Source organism: Neophocaena asiaeorientalis, unplaced genomic scaffold, assembly GCF_003031525.2.
Source record: "Neophocaena asiaeorientalis asiaeorientalis breed wild unplaced genomic scaffold, Neophocaena_asiaeorientalis_V1.1 scaffold240, whole genome shotgun sequence".
NCBI classification, from domain to species: domain Eukaryota; kingdom Metazoa; phylum Chordata; class Mammalia; order Artiodactyla; family Phocoenidae; genus Neophocaena; species Neophocaena asiaeorientalis.
In genome coordinates, this window is record NW_020185331.1 from 6,340,599 (window position 1) to 6,354,987 (window position 14,389).

Consider the following 14,389-nt stretch of genomic DNA (forward strand, 5'->3'; position numbering starts at 1 on the left):
CATCGGCAGGCGGACTCTCAACCACTGCGCCACCAGGGAAGCCCTCTAATATTTTTTTTTTTTGCCCTCTAATATTTTTAAAGTTGAAAGTTACTTTCTATTCCAGCTAATCCTTACAAGTGTCCCTAATGGCAAGTTCAGCCTACAAGCAAAGATGGGCATCCAGGAGGAGCAACAGGAGCTACGCAGCAGACGTTGTCTTTGGCGCGTGGAGAAGGAGGTTGTGGGCCTCTCTCTCCCCATTTCCTGCACTCAGTGCCAGCTTGCCATGCACCCATCCGTTCATCCGACAACAATTTCCTGAGCACCTGCTCTGTCAGGCACTGCTCTAGGCACTGGGAAAAGAGAAGTTAATGAACAAGCAAGATTTTGCTCTCCTAAAGCTCACATTCCAGCAGGAATGAAACGTAACCAATAGACAAAGAATTAAATAAGATAATGATAGACTGTTGAAGACAACAGAATGTGACAATGTGACAGGGCTGGGTGGCTCTCTGAGGAAGTGATCAAGGAAGGCCTCTCTGGGAGGTGTCACGTGAGGCCCGAGTGCCCAGAAGGAGTCAGCTGCTTGAAGACCTGGGGGAACGGAGTTCCAGGCAGAGGGGACAGCAATGGCAAAGGCACTGAGAGAGCACTGCACTGGGGGCTCCAGGATCAAGGGGGTGAGCTGAAAGACAGGAAAGGAGGACGGCAGGGGACAGGTCTAGAAGGGCAGGTGGGGATCCACCACACAGGGCCTGGCGGTGGGGTAAGGAACTGGGGGTTCATTCCCAAAAGAAAGGAAGGCTTTCAGAAAGGTTATTAAAGGGGGGTGTGATACGATCTGATTTATTTTTAGAAGGATCACTGGTTGGTGGGAAGACAAGAATGTGAGGGGAGCTCCCCCAGGAGGCCTGCTCAGCTGCCCAGGTGGGAGGTGATGGGGCTGGACCAGGGTGGGGGCAGAGCAGACGGAGAGGAAGAGGGCAGAGCTTGGCTGCACTCAAAGGGTTTGAATCCCTTTGGCACCTCAGGTGTTCCTAACAGCTGACCTGGGCAGCCCAAGTGCCCCGATCTGGCCTGATGATATCAAGGGCTGACGCTGCATCGCTGCCTTGAGGGCTCCCTTCCTGGTCACTGAGGTCGGCCACTTGGCCCACAGGAGCCTTTTCTTGCAATTTCTCCTTTCTGGAGGCCCTTTAGGCTAAGGGTGTCCTAGTGTCTGTTCACAATTCATGGAAGGGGAAGGCAAGGTGGAGACCAGAAGAAAAAGAGAAAAATCCCTGAAGCAAAAACTAAAACTCAGGCAGAGTTGCCAGGGGAGCCTAGTCAAGTGGCCCATGCAGTGAGGCTGGCCACCCTCCCCCTCCCCAGGCTCTGCGGCCAGGCCAGCTGCTTTCACGAGGCTTTCCTGGAGGGGAGAACCTGACTCCTGCCAGGGAAGCAGGGAACACAAGAGGAAGAGCTCCCCGCGGAGCCCACCCTGGCGCCCAGCCGCAGGTTGGCTGTCCAGGTGACAGCACTGATGCAGACCCAGGTGATGGCTTCCCCTCGCGACCTCATAAACACGGCAGCTGCCCACCTAGGATGAGGTGTGGGAGGACGAGGAAGGGCAAGGCGGGAAAGGGCTTGGCCGCTGGAGGACCGCAGGCACCTGTGCTCCTCCCTGCAGGGCTCCATCCTCTGCAGAAGCAGGGATCCCCTGACCTCGGCCGTGCCAGGCAGTCCTGCCTCCACACCTTCACACGTGCAGTCTCCCTGCCTGGGCGCCTTCTCAGTCCACCAAACCCAGCCCTCCCCCTAGGCCCACCTCCAGTTCCACCTTCTCGGTAAAACCTGAGGCGGGAGGAAGGGAATCTAGCATTTATCAGACACCTCTATCGGCACCAATCTATTTCTTAAAAAAAAGTCTCTGATGTCAATTACACCTCACTTTAAAATAAGCATGTGAATAAAATGTAGCAAAATGTGAACATTTGTTAAATCAGTAGGTCTACAGTGCATTGTATTGTTTTCTGTAGGATTAAAAAAATTCATAATTAAAAATAAACACTAGAAAAGGAAAGCTGACTGGCTGCAATGCACAGAAGCAGCTGGAAGGGGCCGGACTGGAGCATTGGGAGGCCTGGTAACAAGGCAGTAGATGCAAGGGAGGAATCAGGAGGGCTTGGCCAAGGGGCCTGGGGCAGAGAGGAGGGATCTGCAGGGGTAAGAGATGGTGCAGTGACTGAGAGAGGGAAGGAGGGAGGAGGGGAAGGAGGAGGGAGGGGTCTAGATAGGGGCCGGTTCGGAACACGCTGAGGTGCAGGCATACGTGTGACTTTTAAGTGGAGATGCCTTGAAGGGTCAGCCTGCGGTCAGTTCATGCTGCATCTGTCTCCACCACTCAGCCCCACCCTGGACCCAGTGACTCGCCCATAGCAGGTGTTCAACAAACATGGTCAGGTGCTCACCCCCACCCGCCTTCTAGTTGACAACAGAGTCTGGGCCCAGAGAACTAGCCCCCATTGAGAAGATGCCCAAGGAGAACAGAGCCCCACCCCAAGCCTATTCCTGGTGCCCTACCTGACCCAGATCCCCGACAGCTGGTGCCATCTTTTGGGGGCTAGCCTACCCTGCAAGGGCCACTCCCTCATCTGGGTGAATGCCTACTGCTCAGCTATTTCTAGTGGGGACAGCAGTGGGACAGGTGTGGCCCTGGAGGAACAGCTAGCACGGGGCAGGAAGGGATTAGGTGATGGAACAGATAGATGAGACCCTCTGTCCAGCTAGAGAAGGGGAAGAGCCAGCCTGTGGTCCCCACCTTACCCACAGGAGCCCGGAGCCCGACTCTCTGGGGCAGCCTGGGTGAGGGCTGAGAGCACTTCCAGGCCTGGGGCAGGGGGACTGCAGTCACGTCTCTTCTGGGAGGGGGAAGACCAATGGCTGGCCATCATGGGTGCCCTCTGGAGGCAAGGCAGGCTCCCCACCAGGGTGCCAAGACCGTCACTGGATTCCAAAAGGAATGTCTACACATAAGCCATTGTCAGGAAAAAGGTTAATTTCCCCTGAGAAGGGGAAGCAGCCCCACTCCCTATCGGGGCTTTTGCCTTTGAGGGTGCAGACTTGCCAAGCCCCTTGCTCATCACAGTCAGCGACCCTCCATACAAGTCACAGTCAGGCCCTCACCTGCCCTTCTCCCAGACTCCTGCTTGGGACATGGCAGCATCCCAGGGGAAGACGTACAGACAAAAGAGGAGACTGACAAAGACATAGCAGAGCCAGAGAAAACACCTCCAGGAAGGAGGCTGGGGAAAGGCCACAGGGATGAACAGAGCTATGCCCAGAGACAGGCCCAGACTCAGGGACCCTTGGGAGCCAGAGATAATGAGAAACTGGGGAAAGAGAGAGACACAGAGAGAACACCATAGGGAGAATCCAAGACTCAAGGGCAGAGAAAAGGAGATGAACATATAGAAACTGACAATTTCTCTCTCTATCAGCCCAGCCCAAACCCTCCCCAGCCTGGGCAGTGGGTCAGGGCAGTACCCACCTCCAGCGGCCAGCCCAGCCCCACCTGCTCTGCAGCTGAAGGCTTCCTGGCAAGGGAGGGAAAGGACCCCCCTCCTCTCTGAGGTGCTGGGATCTCCCAGGCTGGCTCTGCAGTGCTCTGACCCATGTAGGGGCACATCAAAGTTACAGGGGAGAGTGGACGGAAGGGTTTAGCCTGTGGATTCCAGAGCCAGACGGCTGGTCTGGATCCTGGCCCCCCACCTGCAGAAAGGGTGGTTCTGCAGCTCTACCCTCCCTCACCTCGTTTCTCAACTACACAGCCAAGAAACCTAGGTATTCCAAACTGGCCCAAAGTGTCCCCCAAGTACATAATACGACGGATAAAATCTCAGTTTTGAGCCCTCCTACATGTGTTCGATTTCTTAGGCCATCCCTCCCCTCCACCCACAGGATAAAAACAAGCTCGTTTCCTTGGGGAGCCAGCAGGCCAGCCTTCACCAGAGATGCCCCGAGGAGAGCAGGTCGGCACTGTCTCAGTGGGAAGAACGGCTGCTTGTTGTACGCCAGAGCCACCGTCTCTGCCAGCATCTCAGCTCCAGCCTGTACACCAGCCTCATGCTTCCTGTTTGGGTGGGGTTTTTTTAAAGCCATTTCTGAATGTGGTCCATTTAGCCCCAGGGATGCCCCCATGCCCGTCCCATTCCGAGCCTCCTCCCCAGCCCCCAGCCAGCACTGAGCTCAGCCTTCCAGCATGGCTGAACTGGCCACTTTGTTCTGCTGGGCACCAGATAAATGCTCCTTAATTAGCAGATGGAGCCAAACCCTGGCTGGCATTTGGGGCTGTCTCCTGGCCAGCCCTGGAGCATTCATTTACTGTAGCTTGGGGGTGCCTAAGACCCTTTCGTGGCTGGGAATGTTTCCCTAGTTCAGGCTGGACAGACACCGTGTCCACAGGGCTGTGATCGCCATCCTAATGACCCTCCATAGCCGCTTCAGTCTCAGTGGGAAAGGTTTCCTGTGCCTTGTCTCCTAAAAATCTCACAAGGACTCTATGAAGCAGCTCCTGCAATTAGAGTCATTCAGCAGATGAGAAGGCTGAGTCTCTTGGAGGTTAGGTAATGGCCCAGGGTCACACAGCTGATAAGAGGTAGTAGGGATGAGGTCACATTCATGTAAGTCTGTCTGACAACAAAGCCTGAGCTTCCCATCACTGAGAGCAAACTACTCCACTCGGAAAGTTGGGAAGTTGGTACCAAGAATCCCACAGGCTCTTTTGGAGAGCCTGCTGTCACCCAACTGTGGAGGTCTCTGAGGAATTTAAAATCATTTTTCCTTGGCTCTAGCTAAATTTTGGATATAAAGGAAAGCACTACAATTCTCCAATAACTCTTACAATGGCCTGGCCTGAGGAAATGTACCGGAGATGCAGTAATTGCAGTCCCCCAAATCACATGGGGGCTGATGCCCAGGGGTGGCAGGGTGCCAGTGAGGGAGATCGCTGCACCTCTGGGTCACCTGGCTTGTGGCTGTCTTCCTTCCAACAAGCCCACAACTCAGGCTCTCACAGTTCACACTGGCTGTCTCAGGTCCACAAGAGTCAAAAGCAAAACCAACTGTTGCTGCTGTTGGGGAGGGGATACAAGGACGCCAAGACCTCAACAAGCAGGCTGGGATGCCCAAGCAGCAGGGCTGACGGCAGTGGTCTACACCCTGATTGCTCACCCATTCTATGCCTTCTGCACCTACCCTGATTCTCCCACCAGTTGGCGGCTCTGGCTCAGGCCAAGGCTGTCAGCCTGGCTTTTCCGCCCAGGATGACCCTGACTTCTCCCCTCGGGGTCCCCATTACCAAGCCTAGTGCCAGGCATGTAGCTGGCACTCCTCCAGGATGCCAGGATTGACATGAAATTCCTTCCTGTGGGAAGGGAGTGCCTTGGTCACAGTTGAAGGCTTCACGCAGCTCGCGCGCATGCGCGCGCACACACACACACACACACACACACACACACACACACACACACAGACCACTCACCTGGCCACCACTATAGATCTTCCTTCCCTTCATTCTCCAGTTTGGAGGGGACACTGTGCCCCCATGCACTGTGCAGCCAACTTTCCATTTGTTATCCAAAGGGGGGTAGATGGGGGCCCGGTGCGGGCAGAGCTGAGTTTGCTAGGTCAGACCTTGGGGCCTGAGGAAGAGGGAAGTGACGGCAGCAGGGCCTCGCTGATGTGACACCCAAACACACCCTGACATGACACCCTCATGCCGGGAAAACAAGGTGTGCAGCTCGGAACAGTCAGGCAGGTGGTGTGGCCTGACTCAGATGCCACCTCTGGCAAAGCTGAGATTTATTATCCAATGAGAGAAGTGGGCAGTGGTAGGCAGGACGCTTGGGCTGAGCTCCAGGCAGCAGCTGGGCAGAACTTTCTGGAAGGCAGAGAGAAGTCTTCTGCTCTGCACAGGGGTCCAGGAAGGGTGAATGATTGCCCCCTCCCCCCAGGAGCTCTCTTGGTGATGCAACAGGGGCTTCCTGCCCTCCTCAACCAAAAACAGAAAGAAGACTTCTGGAGGGGAGGCTAGAATTCCAGATTGGAATAAACTAAAGCTAGAGTGCCTGAGCGCTAGTCCTGCTGTCACTTGCTGGCCCTGTAATGTAGACGAGTCACTTCCCCTCTTAGGGCCTCATTTCCTCATCTGTCAAATAAAGGAAATGGACTACATCAGAGGGTGGCCAATAAATTTCATCTCAAGGTACCATTGCCAATTGATAGGTAGTGTCTTCCTGAAGATATCTGGGTTTGTTTTTTCAGAAAGACTCTGAGACCATGTATGGGCTCAGGACCCATGGAACAGTGTCAGCCACGGGCATGGGATGGGAATGTGCTGTGATCAATTAGTGATGCCTGCTGTGGACACAAGACCAGAAAGTGGCAGCATGAGTGCCAGATATGTTATCATCCTGATAGATGATCTCTAAGGGCCTTCTGGTCATGAAACTCAATTCCACCCCAGTTCGCCAGCAGATCTGGTTAATGCTGGTCGGCAAGCATGTACCTCCCATGTTGAGATATTTGCACACAGCTGATTTCTCTCCCTGAAAGATGTGTTCTCGTCCGCCCTGCAGGACAGTTACTGGGGGAGCAGGCAGCCCCCTAAGTCCCCAGTGCCCACACCCACCAGACTTAACCCAGAAGCTTAGAGCCAATTAATAGTGCCAAGGTTTACTACCCAGAGGACATTCCAGCTTTTCTTACAATCTTCCTCAATGTCTACAAAGGGGCTTCCCCCACTGTGTGACAATTCCACCTTGCCCCTGAGGGAGGATGAGCGAACAAAAAAAGACAGAGATGGCTCCTGACTTCCTGGTGGTCACAAGTGAGGGTCTCGTCAGACACGACTTGGTCCCTGAGGAACTCCTTGGGAGATGTGTGCCAGGACCACCTACAGACCATTTGCCAGGAAGACCACGTGCACCAAATGCACGCAGGTACCAAGACAGGTGCTCACAGACCAGGTACTCAGCTGTATAGGAAAAGATTAATTTCCCAAGTGCACCTGCAGCGTGACAAGGATCCCACAGCTCTGGCTGCTTCAGACCGTCCGACAAGCTCCTCTCCTCTCTTTGCATCCTTAAGCTCTGCCCGGGGCAGACGGTGGGGATGGCTGACAGCAGACCCTGCCACCGTATGCATCTGGCACGGACGTGTGGAGACCCTACCCCATGTACGATGCCCATGGTCACCTCTCTCCATCTATTCTGGACCTGCAAGACCCCTCATGTACACGGTCATTCCTAAACCCGTGGGGCTGGGGAAACTGCACAAGAAGGAGTCACTGTACAAACTGCAAACTTCATCTGCTTGGAGTGGAAAAAAAATAAACCCACCTTCAAGTGCACGCTAGCCGGGCACCAAGCAACCCAGGATTCCAACTCAGTGAACAGCTTTCCAACCTGAGCCGGCCTGGAGGTACCATTTCCCCAGGCCTTCCCCACCCAACACTTCCTAGAGAGCAGACACCCTACGGCCCTCTCCCCTCCTCACCCCAACGCTAGGCAGAACCTGCCAGAAGGGAAATCAGTAGACAGAGAGGAAACTGGAGTTCACCCTCAGGCCGTGAGGCCAGATGAAAGGGAGCCAGCTCCCGGGGGAGGGGAAGCCAGCCACGGAATTCCCAGGAGCTACTGGAATCCCCACAGGGCTCCCCTGGAATCCCCCTGTGTTCCATCGGGAATCTGAAAGATGCCTCTTTCCAAGAGCAAGGAAAAACTGTCGACAAATAGCAACTTTCTGAACAGCAGTGTTTTCCTAACAGAGGATGGTGGGTTGGTAATTACACTTTGGAGGTGAAACAGTTTATCTGGGAAGACCTAACCACCACCACCTGCCTCTCCCACCTGGACGCAGACAGAGCCATGCGGTGAAAGTGAAGTCTGTATAGATGGGGCACAGGAAGAAACCTCGGCCTCCAGCTGGAGTAGGGATGTCCAGCTATTTTCTCTTGAAGTTAAGTTTCTGAGGACCTAACTGGTGAGTTCTCAGCTTCCCTGTCTAGGGACTCCACACCAGTCACTATTCTCAGGGCTTTCTTTACATGGATTGTCTCATTTCATTCTTACTATCACCCCATGAGGCAGGTATTTTTATTATCCCCATTACACAGATGAGAAAACCGAGGTACAGAGAGGTTAAAGAACTCACCAAAGGTTATATACAGCTAGTAAGTGCTGGAGCTGGCCTCGGAATCCAACCATCCTGACCCTGGAACACCTGCCCTTAACCACTGCACTCCACAGCCAAGAAGCTCTCAGCGTGGTTCATCATGACACAAGAACCGCCACCCAAGTGCTTCTTGGCCCAATACACAGTTCATGTGTTGTAGGCAATACTGGAATACAAGATTCCAGTTTGACAAGATAATTTGGACAGGTCCCTGGGGTTTGCTGTAATGGATTCTAACCAGTCACATTCCGTAGGAATGATCTAGAATGGTGATTCAGGAAATATGAGGTAATGTGATTTTAATAATCATTTTCATTTTCTTTCTCTTGTTAGATATGTTATTAATGTCTATTTTTTTAACCTGTGTGTTTTCTGTCCCATTATACTGTAATGACCAGGAGGAACACAGTTTATTTTAGACCTCCCACTTTTCCCACCTCCTCCCACAGGTATCTTTTAATTATTATACATAAATGTTGTAAGTAATACATGAATACATTGTCCTTTTTAAAAAGAGTAAGACATTACAAATAAGGCTAAGGTTCCCCTTTGACCAAGCCCTCCCTCCCATCCATGTCCCCAGCCCTCTTCCAGAGATAACTCTTTTACCAATTTGGAGTGTATCCTTCCAGACCTTTTAAAAATAATTGCGTACTTATGCTGTGCATGTACTTATACAAGATGTATCTTGTTGTTTTTGCATAATTGCTATGATACAATGTTTTGAAACTCGCACTGGGCATTCATTAACATTTCTTAGAGCTCCATCCATGGGACCGATCAGTCTCTATGGTTTTGACTGTTGTACAAAGTGGTACGAGACAACAGCTTACTTAGCCATCCTCTATGTTTCCCATTTTTGCCACGGCAAACGATAGGAGGCTTCCTGGGACTGGGGACTGACCTCAGTTAAGGCCAATGCTCTTGTCTGTCCAGGGCATGCGAGCAATCACAATGACCCTCAGCTTATTGCACTGCTGGCACTAGAACTGCCACACCATGTGCTGGGCCTCTCTAGAATCTGGTACAAAACTGTTCTTAGAACGTGGCAAGTTACCTCCCCCAGGCTTTAGTCTAGGGTCAATGATCTCAAACAACACAGAGCTTGCCTTGATGATTAAAAGACAGAGCCCACAGGAAGGACACCTCCCCCAGACCCCTCTTCTACTCTCAGGTTGATCCCTGCACACACCAGGATCACCCCAATTTGACCTGAGCTGAGGCCTGCTCTGGACATCAAACCAAACTAAAGCTCATATAAATTTAAGGAATAGAAAAATGAACACAGATGTTTACCTGCAATGAGGGACTGGGGGGATAGAACTCTTCTAATTATAAAAATGCTGTGATCCTGTAACTCTCCATATATTATTACATCAGAACACGCCCACACACACATACACATCCCTCCTAAGGTTGGTTATTAACAATTTGCAGATTATAGTTTTGTTCACCCATCATAAGCCTGGCTATTTGAGAGCTGAAAAGTGAGTGTGACCCTGGGTGGGTAAGTGGGTGGAGACGCTGGAGAGATGAATAAGGAAGAGAGATAAAAGCTCTTCATAATAGGTTAAGCCCTTTAGAACAAATGAGCAAACCTGAACAGCCTTCTTAACTCTATCTCCCAAGCAGCAGGGGGGAGGCTAAAGGGCCTCTCCCAGCTCTGATCAAATATTGACCCTGTGCACTCACTGGCCAGAGTTCAGACTAAAGGGCCAGCAGCACTATGGAGCCAATGTTTGCAGAGCAATTACTGCATCCCAGCGCCTTGTAGGTCAGATTGTGAAACAACCTTTGATGGAGCCAGAGCTTCAGAGAGCCTTCTGGTCCTTCCTTGGTGGGGCCAGGTCTTGGGGGAGACACTTAACAGTGAAGGAGCTGTGCAAGGAAATTTACAGAGGCTGGAAACGTGGTCCAGCACTAAAGAGAAGGCAACTTAAGAGCATCTGCGGTCCTTTTCCCTGCTCCCTCTCCCCTTAACTCCACCTCCAAGTAATCCAAACGCTTTATAACTAAACAGGCCTCAATATCAGGCCTTGTCCCTGCCAGCTCCCTCTGGGACAGGTCCCTTTCTTGGTCAGATAGGGCTGAGTGGTGGATTATTTTTAGAAGAAACCAATTTCCACTTGGAGACCTAGAGCTTCTCCTTTCCCTGTTCCCAGCCTGACATCTGAAATGCCCTCAGAAGCCCTTTCTAGTAACTGACCTGGTTTCCAGAAGAGGTGTTTGGAAGAGCTGTTGAATTTGAATTGCTCTATGGATGGGGCAAATCACGGTGGAATACAGTCCCCCTCTTGCCGCAGGGGCCCTGGAAGATGTTAGAGGACAACTGGGGAGGGCCTGGGAGGTGGCAGAGCGCACTGGGGTGGGCATAAAGCCAGATCGCGCCTGCTGTGTGTCCCCAGTGGTCAGAGGCAGCACAGTCCAATACAACTTCCTGTGATGATAGAAATGTTCTGTATCTGCTCGGTATGTAGCTGTTAGCCACCGCGGCTCTTGGGTACTTGCAATGCAGCAAGTATGACGAAGAAACTAAATTTCATTTCATTTTAAAAAAATTAAATGAACTTAATTGAATTTTTAAAATTTGATCTTTAAGTTTTTAAATTAACTTAAATTTAAACGTAACTAGCCGCATGTGGCTGGTGGCTTACTGCATTGGACAGCCCAATCTAAAGGTTCCATACCTGGTGCTTCCCAGTGGGTGGGAAGAGGGGCTGGGTTCACAGCCTCTTGAGTGAGAAGGTGGCAGAACCACTGGGGCTGAAGGCTCAAGGAAGAAACATGGGAAGAGAAGAAGGTTTTGGGCAGAGTAGAGGGTCTTATCCTAGTGCCCTTGGAAGGATTTCAGGGGGCTGTGAATGACCAACCGGGTTATTAGAATTGCATATGTACATTCATGCTTGTCTGGAAAGATGCATAAAAGAAACCCTGAGCCCCCAAAATAAAATAAAGTAACTCATTGGTCTGTCAGATAAACTTACTTCTTCAGGGAAGTCTGCTCTGATACCAGAGTATAAGGTTTCCCTAAAATATGTCTACAGTGCTTCTCTCTGTAGCATTTAGAATCATATAAAATAATATGTATATACATTTTTAAACTAAAATCTGTCTTTCCTCATTAAGCTGTAAGTCCCATAAAAGCAGTAACCAGATCTGCTTTTGCTCAGCAATAAATCCCCACCCAGAGCCTGGCATCCTTCCTGGGACACAGAAGGCAGGCACTTAAGACTGGATAGATTGGGATAGATGGATAGATGGATGGATGGATAGATGGGCAGATGGACAGATGGATGGACAGATGGAGAGGAGGCAGACAAGTACGCATAAATGAACGAACAAACTAAGAAATAAGTTAGGGACATACTTTACCTCGATAACTATAAATCTCAAAAAGCAACCAAATCCCCTCCAACTGGAGTGGGGGTGGTGGCTATATCACTCTAGGCCACTGTCACCAATCAAAACCATATGGGCAGGGCTTCCCTGGTGGTGCAGTGGTTAAGAATACACCTGCCAAGGCAGGGGACACAGGTTGGAGCCCTGGCCCGGGAAGATTCCACATGCCGCAGAGCAACTAAGCCCGTGCCTCACAACTACTGAGCCTGCACTCTAGAGCCCGCGTGCCACAACAACTGAGCCCGTGTGCCTAGAGCCCGTGCTCCGCAACAAGAGAAGCCACCGCAATGAGAAGCCCACGCACCGCAACGAACAGGAGCCCCCGCTCGCCGCAACTAGAGAAAGCCCGTGCGCAGTAACAAAGATCCAGTGCAGCCAAAAATAAATAAAAATAAATAAATTAATTAATTAAAAAAAATATGGGCATCTTCTTAGTTGCCCCCTTCCAAGAAGGATGCTCTTTCCTTCCTCTTCATCCCCTGGCATGTTACTTGTACCTCAATCTAGTATTTATTTTATCTACAGTGGACTAAATTGCTTAAAAGTCTATTTCCCCACTAGATACAGACCCCTAGAAGGAAGGGACCTTGTCCTTCTCAGATGAGTGTCCCTCCGCCTGTGCCACTTCTGCCCTGCAAAAGTGCAAATGTGGTGGAGGCCTTGGCAAAGGCCCATTCACTCTTACCACGAGCCAACCTGGTTTCCTCACCTTTATACTTCCACCCTTGCCATGCGCAGCCAGGCTAAGGCTGCCAGATTTAACAAGTGAAAAATACAGGACAAAGGATAAAACATGAATTTCAAATAAACAATGAATAGTTTCAAAAAAAATTTTTTTTGGCTGCACCATGTGGCATACGGGATCTTAGTTCCCCTGACCAGGGATCAAACCCGTGCTCCCTGCAGTGGAAGCACAGATTCTTAACCACTGGACCGCCAAGGAAGTCCCAATGAATAACTTTTTAGTATATCTCCTGCAATATATGGGATATACTTATACTAAAAAGAAGTATACAGTCCCCAGAAAGCCCAGAACCATGAGTTAGTAAAGCCAGTTAGGCAGCTTTCCCCGGGCTGGCTTAGTCGGCGCAGTACTTCCAGGGTTCCAAGGTGGGCCTCAGCCCAAAAGGGGAGGAGCAAAAGGATTCTGAGAATAGCCCTCTACGGGTCACACCCCTACTCCCAACTCACTCCGTCCTGTCCCAGTGGCAAGCTCCAGAGAGAGCCTGTGGGACTCTGAACGCTCTGACACAGGCCTGGGCACTGAGCAGCAACTCAGCAGAGTGAAGCCAAGGGATGAAAACGAGAAAGCAACACCATGACAGGAGGTACTAAGCCCCCAGACCCTTCAGCCAGGCAGCCCAGCATCCTTGTCACCTGTTAACACCAAGTAACTCACTAGACAACCATGTGTCGGGGAAAACATGGATCTGCTCATTTCATCCTCACAACAACCCTACTGGGTGGGTACCATTTGAACCTTCATTCTACAGATGAGAAAATGGAGAAGCTAAGGAAGGAACCTCTCTGGAGTTACAGAGTGACAGAGCCAGTAACTGGTCCCAGGCAATGTGTCCCCAGTGCCTAAGTTCCAAGCTGAGTTCTGAGAGCCACCAGTGACCAGAGACAGAATTAGCAATGCCATTTGCTCTTCCTCTATAGGAACGCCATATTAAAATCAGAGATCCTGATAAATAAGAGAGGCTTTCTAAAATGAAGGTCATTACAAGTCATCATGTCAAGTTCTGAAAAATGGGTTCCCAAAAATGCTTGGTTGAAAGGTTAAATTCCAAAGAACCATCCCAACCCCTTTCCAAACTGCATCTACAGGGTAACAATGACCCACATGGACAGGCCTGGCCATGCTCATGACTAGGGCCAGCGCATCGTACAAGCTGCTTCATGCCGTGTGTCCCCTCTCAACACACAGGAAATGAGCCCTCCAGGCAAGGGAGAAGTGAGGGGAGCAGCATTCCTTTCCTGTGAGATTCTGTAACTAGGGAGGGGGTAGGGGAATAGAACAGAAAAGAGGGGGGAGAAAAGTTCTGATTTGAGAGTTTCCCTCTGGCTCATCAATGAGTCCTTTCAGGGTTCCCTCTCCCCAACTAAGTGATCATTTCCTGTCCAGCACACTACACCCATTGATGGGGTATCAGCAAATCCCAACAGTTTACGCCAGAAGGACACGAGGAGACTGGACAGGAGTTGAAGGGGGAAGAGGAAGAAGGCAGGAGCTTAAGGTGTGGCTTTCAACCCCATATTGTTAGATTAAGAGAGGATTTGTAATGCAGGGAGCTGGCTCACCTTTGGCTCATCTCATAGACAGAGCCATAATGACAGTGGGATAAAGTCAGGTACTTGGCGGCAGACATGCAAGCCTGGCCTCTCCAAGATGACTCACCACCAGAGGCCTGCAAAGGAAGGAGTGGACCTTGGTTGTGAGGGCCAGCAGTGGATGTCTCTTCTTTGTGTTTTTATAGGCCTAAACCAGGCTCATAGCCCTAAGGAAGAATCTAGAACCTCTCAGCTTTCCCTTCCTGGTATAGGAAGGGTTGCTGCCCAACTCTCAATGATTCTGCCTTGTCTGGTGCCTGCCTCTGATAAACAGGGGTGGGTCCCCTAGTGGCCATGTCTGTGTTCATGTCTGTCTACCCTAGACCATAGTGATTAGTGCAGAGAGGGCACCTGACCCAAGTCAGGCCAATCAGAGTCTTGCCTGGGATTTTTCAATTTGGAACTGGGAGACAGTCAGTCTCTCTGCTGTTGGGAACCACAAGATATGAAATTTGGGAGC

The 14,389-nt window shown here is 51.0% G+C and overlaps 1 protein-coding gene across 2 annotated transcripts in view; it reads right to left on the bottom strand.

Annotated features, from left to right (window-relative positions):
* The window catches only part of SH3PXD2A (SH3 and PX domains 2A), a 241,972-nt gene that overhangs the window by 172,907 nt on the left and 54,676 nt on the right, over positions 1-14,389 (bottom strand). The window lies entirely within an intron of this gene.